This window comes from Montipora capricornis, chromosome 7, assembly GCF_036669925.1.
Source record: "Montipora capricornis isolate CH-2021 chromosome 7, ASM3666992v2, whole genome shotgun sequence".
In the NCBI taxonomy this organism is placed as follows: domain Eukaryota; kingdom Metazoa; phylum Cnidaria; class Anthozoa; order Scleractinia; family Acroporidae; genus Montipora; species Montipora capricornis.
Genome location: NC_090889.1, coordinates 45,078,493 through 45,085,992, shown reverse-complemented (window position 1 = coordinate 45,085,992; position 7,500 = coordinate 45,078,493).

Below are 7,500 nucleotides of genomic sequence, written 5' to 3'. Positions count from 1 at the left end.
CGATTTATTTTTGGATTGAATTTCCCACGAATGAGACTCCCACAAGAGCCCGATGACCAATCACAAGAAACTAACTTGAAGTCATGGCGTTACCGAACGTCCTGTTTCGGTGACGTTAGCGCTATGACTTTGTTATTGTTGTTGTTGTTTTTTTAAGGGAAATGGTAGTCTAAAAATAGATCGTTCTGTAAAACGCATGACATAGGCTTAGTGTGGAAGTTGTTCGCTCCTAGTCATGGGCACCTATTTAAATTTTCCAGGTAAGTGCGAAGATCACTTCTCTCTTTCATCTTATGATTTTTCCGCTTGTAAAACCTGTGGAATTTACAATATGAAGGGTGGACCACAGGCTGGAAATTCAAATGGTACAGTTCATTCCAGCGGAAAGTTTCCGAAAAAGATGGAAATACTCAGACGTATTTCTCTTTTCCTGTTCCAACCGAAATGACCGGAAAAATCCTGTACTATTTGTAAAATCCCACTTGACCCGGTTCACTTCGGCCTCTGTCCCGCCGCCATTTTGATCTGTTATTGCCTTTCTTCCGGATGCGAGACTCGGGCCTGGCGAAACGCCACACCGGGAAAATCCTCATTTGAAGGGCTCAGTACAGAACCGACCTCGGTTGGTGTTGTGTTTAATTTGCTAAAAAAATCACCAGGACCCAGTTGTTGAAAGCCTGATTTAGCTAATCCTGTATTGGTGGAAACTTTACTTGAAGTTTATTTACCAACCAAAAATGTTTCCAGAAGATTCTCAGCCTTCAGTTTTTGAGTAAGACTTTTTACTTTCCTTCAAAGTAAAATAAGATTGTTAAAGGGTATCTTGACGGGAAAAACTCAAACCTTGGTTTGAATTTAATCCCGGATTAGTGTTAATCGGCTTTTGAACGACAGGGCCCAGAGTTGCCTGATATTAAAGTTTCGATCAGATTTAGGAATGAATGATTGTGCATTACATGACGAAGTGTTAGCATGAACGGGTATATTTTCCGAAACAAACCAGAGCGCGGATACCTTTGATCGGTTCATCATCACCGGCCTTCTTGCATACGTGCTACCTATTTGTCGATCTTTTTCGTCCTGAAGCTGACCGTAACTATTAAAGTCGTTAAGGAAAAAGCCCGAAAAACATGGCGAGTAGACTGTCGTTGTTGTTGTTTTTCGTGTAAGAATACACCAAATGGTGTTTTGGTCTGGCTGTTCGCTGATTGAGGAGAAAAATACAAAATGATTTCTGCCCAATCAGGAGCCAGGATTTGATCGGTCGTTTAGAAGTGGTCCATAAAGTTAATAAAGTTATGTCAGTTTTTCATGCGTCTATCCTGTTATGGATCATGAATTTCGCCATAACATTGTCAAAGTAGCTGTGGATCGACGAGGCGATTGCCGAGTGGATCAGCATACAACTTTGACAAAGTTATGACGAAATCCATTGTCAATAACAGGACAGACGCATGAAAAAGTGACATCAATTTGTTTTTTACAATAACAGAAAGGCAGAGGGGTCAAAATTAAGTCAAAACACGAGAAGAAGGCGAGACAAAAATGCGAAAAACTTCAATCTGACGCAAGTGATATCGCGTCATTATCGCATAAATTATACATTTATGTATCTGTCCTCTTATTGAAAATAAAAATTAGCCAATGAGCGCGAAAGAAGTTTGCAGTCATTGTAAAAAGTACATTCGCTGGTCGCAGCGTTTCTCGCACGCTCCGATTTTGTCCTCGTTCCCTCTATATGCCCCTGGGTCTCCCTCCGAGGATGGAGTGTTCCATTTTAACCGGGTTTTCTGTGCAAATGGTACACACCCCCGGCCATAAATCCCTTGGCGTTATATTACCACCAAAATTCAACTTTCGCATTTTTGTTTGTGTCACATTTCGTTGTTGGTCGTAGCGATTCGACATTCGAGTTTCACATTTCGGCATTCGATTTCACAATTCTACATTCGAGTTTCACAATTCTACATTCGAGTTTCGCTTGCGACATTACTCTCGGAGCGCTGCTGCTCATTCATTATTCATCATTGCAAGTCTTACCATTTCATATCTGTTTGATCATTTTATGCATGTTTTACTTTTGGCAGCTTCTGCAAGTACCGGAGCAGAAATTACGTAAAACAAACGAAACAAAAGACAGAAAACAAAACAACTCCAAATAAAGACGAATCCCAAGTGACCAAAAACACATTGCTTTCCGGTACCTGCAGAAAGACCCTTTACTTTTCACCTTCCAATATGCATGAGTGATTTTACCTTTTGAAAAGAAAACCACTGTACATACGCGGGAGCGGAAAATTCCTAATGCAGTGAATCAGATACTTACTGCCCTGGAAAAAGCATTACAAATCCAATGAATGTTGATGGATTTGTTTTTGGTTGTTCCTGAAAAATTCCACTTTTCAATGGAGAAAGGGTTAGATCAAACGCGGATAAGAAAAAGCAGATAATGGAAGATTTCCGCGGCCGTTACAGGGATCATTGGCAAATAGATGAAATGATCCGCCAGCTTGGCGAAGTTCGCCACGAGTGAAGCTCAATCAAGAGGACCAAGAGTAATGGAGTTTCCTCTCCAATTTTATTAACAGTGCTGTGGAAGACCACAATTTGATATAAGGAGAGAACATTTATGCCTTCTTCTCGAAGAGGGATTCAAAATCCCTATTAAAATAACTGCACGTTGCACCGCCGACCGGTCGGCTAACAATTGGCCCTGTTGAGCATCGGGCCATACAGGAGGTCGTGAGTTTAATTCCGGCCGGACCAACATTCAGAGACTATAAATAACTGAGGAGAAGGTGCTGCCTTTCGTTTGTAATTACACCCACTAAAAGTTAGACTTTCGAGTCTTCTTGAGAAAGGACTATGAAGACCTATAAATCGTAGGCCCCATGTCACAACCCTTGTTCATAAACTCCGACACACTACTCGAAAAAGAGCAGGGTACGGAGTTCCCGGTGTTGTGTTGTGATCTTAATTTTCCAGCAAATATGTGGCAGGGTTAGTAGCGCTGTTTCAAAAAGGCTTATGATGTATGAAGCCTTGCAAGCAAGACCGTCCCAAGTATGTTTGTTTTCCCATGTGTCAAATTGTGGTCTTCCACGACGCTGTGTATCAAAATGGGGAGCGAATTTCATTACCTCTCAATCCGTCCTCGCTTGTTAACTAACTCGATGCAAACCTCACCAGGCTTGCGGATCAGTTCATCCACAATCAACTCTTTCGTAAGCGGACACCATCGGGAATTGGAAAAAGCGTCCGTTAGTAGGGATGTCCGCTTACGTGAATTATGATAACGTGACACTTCAAATACATGTTGGACTCTTGTTCATGTCAAACGAACGGACAGCATGCTTTCCCGCGGACAAATGGAGATTTGACAAAACCAACTCCACTGTTCTGTTGCTCTGTCAGAGGCCATAGTTTTGTTTGTATTGCAAATTAAAGACATTTCATTGCCAAGAGTCAATGATTATACGTGGGGGTGTCCGCTAGAGAGAGAGCGTAAACAAAAGGAAAATCCAATTTTAATTTCAAGTGTCCGCGTCCGTTTAAGAGAGAGTGTCTGCTTCCGGGAATGTGCAAATACAGAGTTTGACTGGAAGGTAAAATGAGGAATGGAAAAAAGTGTATGTAAGTAGGGCTGTCCTTAGTGGTGAGTTGACTGTCTTTGCCAATGATCGCTGTGACGGCCGCAGAATCTTCCATTATTTTTTTTCTCTTAACCACGTTTGATCTAACCCTTTTTCCATAGAAAAGTGGAATTTCCAGAAACATCCCAAAACTAATCCATCAACCTTCATTGGATTTGTTATGTTTTTCCAGGGCAGTATATTTTAAAGTATCTGATTCACTGCGTTACGAATTTTCCGCTCCCGCGTATGTACAGCGGTTTTCGTTTCGAAAGGTAAAATCACTTAAGCATATCGGAAGGTGAAAAGTAAAACATGCATAAAATGATCAAACAGACATAAAATGGTAAGACTTGCATGTTGAATGATGAATGAGCAGTAGCGCTTCCGAGAGTAATTCCGCAAAGCGAAACTCGAAGGTAGAACTGTGAAACTCGAATGTAGAATTGTAAACTCGAATGTAGAATTATGAACCTCGAATGTAGAATTGTGAATTCGCATGTCAAAATGTGAAACTCGAATGTCGAATCGCTAAGACAACGATGAAATGTGAAACAAACATAAAATGCGAAAGTTGAATTTTGACGGGGATTCGGTTCCACGCTAAACGCCGATAAACTACACCCAACATGCCATCCGCCAGAAGGAGGTCACGTCAGAACTTCATCGGGTCACGAAAGCCGATAATATCCGATCTCGACTACGTGATGACGTTCAAATTTGAATTCGAGATTAGGGCTTACGCTCAAAAAACACCGTAAATCACGCTTTTGACTGTTATTTAAGCCTTAATTAATCGAAAAATAGTCAATTTTGACAGAGTATAATGAAATTTAATGAAATATAAGGGCAGCCGAGAAACCTCCTTTTCACGGATGGCTGGTTGGACCTAGAAGCTCGCGATATCGCGTGGCAATCTCTCAAACGGAGGTTCTTAACACACCGGAAATACAAACTAAGTAAACAAGGTTTTGGTTTGCGCACCCGACAGTAAAATTAAAGTCAAAGCTCAAAATAATTCTGTCATAATTCTGTTGGTTAATTGCATGCTCGAGTTTTCTAAAATGTAGAAAAGCTGTAAATCAATAAATCTAACATTAAGGTAATCTGAGACAGTGTCCTCTTCTCCATGTCTGTTAGTCGACAGTCTGGGGTGGTAGGTGTTTTTTTTAATTTACCTCCCATTTATTGCCGGTTATTGTCATATCCTTGCAGTCCACGGCTATGTAAATGTTTCACCAGTGGATAAAATGTGAAGTTAGGTAATTCTAAAGTTCTCTAGTAACCTATACATTGTACAAGAACCTTCTATTTCCAAGTTTTTGACACACCACATAATGTTACTATTTAAGAAATGGTAAGCGTGCAGCGTGCAACTATCGAGTTTTGGACGCACGCGGGAGGTTGCTAAGCACAAGAGAAGCGTAAAACTGACAAAGTTACACATCAACATTTTACTTGGATCGCAGTGTGTTCATTCATTCTGTTTTAGCGATCTCGGGACAACATGCAACTTAAAACTGCTCAGTTAACTTTCGTACCGTATTCAACTCGCAACGAACAAGACATGCTGTCGCTAAGGTAAAATTGATCGTCTCACAAAGTTAAGCTTAAGTCTGCTGCGATCGGTTGAAGACAAACTGCACGGTTTGAATTGTGCAATTTTGAAAAAGTGGTGCCGCTTCTCTTGTAACCTGTAAAGGATGTATTTCTTGATTTGCTTTTTGCCGTAAACCACTGCTCACTTCCATTGTGGATTGCACTTGAGAAGCTGCGGTTACACAACTCGGAGCCGATAGCGCTCTGGACAACACATCACTGCAATTTTGAAGCTGTGAAACAGATGGTCGACAGTTGTAAAGTACAAGGGATTCCTCGTTTCGATGGCCTGAAATTGACATGATATGTCGATTGGGGACGCCAGCATTAGACCACAGGGTTATGGCCGTAGCTCGGATCCTGTGGTTTGTGTATATCTTAGACAAACCGGCCGCTTCGCTGATTTTCTTCATCATGTTTGCCAGAGTGTTTACGCCAAGTGGCCTTTGTTCGAACCACACGTCTTCGGGACTGAAATTTGCCTTTGGGTACTGGAAAAATGAACTGCAATTCGGGTTAACCTTTTCAAGGTAGAGCTTTACTGCCTTGTAGCCATCGAATTGGTCTGCAGATTCGTACATCCTTGCTTCTTTTTCGTTACTGGGTTTGTTACTGACCCCACCTGGATGGTTCTTGGAAGATTCATTATGTGGCATGGTTGGGAATTTTCTCCCGGCTGCGTCAACGACAAACTTGAAGCTGTTGATAGTAAGAGCTCTCTGTCCTTCACGGCCTCTTCGGCAAAAGTAAAGGACAATGTGGTACCAGACATTCTTAAAGGTGAGAGTGGGGAAGAAAGAGAAAAGACTCCGCTGGTTTTGAGTTGTCTAAGATGTTGTTCTTCAATAGCAGGTTTGTGGGTTACATTTTTCTTTCCACTTCTTCTCAAATTAACAAGTTGCGCATCTAACATCTGGTTTGACCGGAAAAAGTGGGGTCACTTGCTAGCTGAAGCCCTTTGCTGTGTAGAGGAGCGTTAAGATATCTTTCGATTCCAAGCAGGGTTGTTGATTTTTTGTATAGCTCTCCTTTTTGCGTTCGTGCTTCGGCGTAAAATCGCCTGAGATTCTGTTCCACCTGACCCTTTCACGGTCATGTTTTCAAGAGGTGTTTGTATAGCCTTCTCTGAGCACCAGCCTATAGTTGAAAACATGAATGGCCTCACTGAAAAATACGGTCTTTGTAACTGTTTTGTTATTAATTATTGTAAAATAAAGAAAGCAAGGAATATTTTAAAGATGTAAACAGTTGGATGCCCAAGCGCTGTCCTTGCCAGGTAAAACTTTAATATCTCCGAGCATTAATTTCATGCTCAGTAAAACAATTGTTTTTTAAGTAAGCTGTTCTACTTGAAACAGATGCATGGATTTCATTAATATGTACGACTTGAAGTGGAACTGAAATTAATAAGAAGCTAATCTAAAAACTGCGTGCAACGTTTGCTCGCCAAAAACATTCAAATGGCTTTCTACGCCAGAAATATTTTTTTCTGAAAGATTGTGCAGAGTGTTTTTTCACTCTCGCGAAATCGCTAAAAAGCAACTTTAGAATATTACTACTATACATAATCACCTCGAAAGGTTGATACGGACCAATTTGTTGATTTTTTCGTCTTGTCTGAGTGCCTTTTTTCGATAAGATCATTAAGCTCCCGTTCGCTTAAATTAGCGAATCTTTTCACCTTACTTGGCGGCTCGTCAAAAATGTTGACCTCAAAGTTGGGAAATTCATCGAAATTGTTTTCGTCGTGTCCAGAAGATTTTTCCATAATTAAGCGAAATAAAAAAAAAACAAAAATTATCTTGCGAAAACTTGGAACATGGCGAAAAAAAAAGTTCCTGGGAAAAGGTCTTACGGAATACTTGACGTCAGCGTGCAACCCACTCGGAAATGGATCGCACTTAATAGCCAATCAGAGCGCTTGCTTGCTTGAAGGCATGTTATAACGTTAGTTCCCTCGCTGAAAATTCGTTTTTTTTGGCAAGAAGTCAGAGAGGAATGGTGGATGGCACCTCAGGGCCCGGTTGTTCGAAAGCCGATTAACTTAATCCAGGATTAGCGTAAACTTTTGTTTCATTTTTTCAACTTTTTGGTGAAAGTTTCTTTTGTTTATTTTTGTTTTTCAAGATTAACTTCCTCTAATGTAAAGTTTTGCCAAATATCAGCGTTGAACAGCATTTGGGAGTAGAGAAATAAACTCCTTGGTTAATTTTTAATCTGGATGGGATTAGCGTTAATAAGATTTTGAGCAACCGGGCACAGAAGAAAA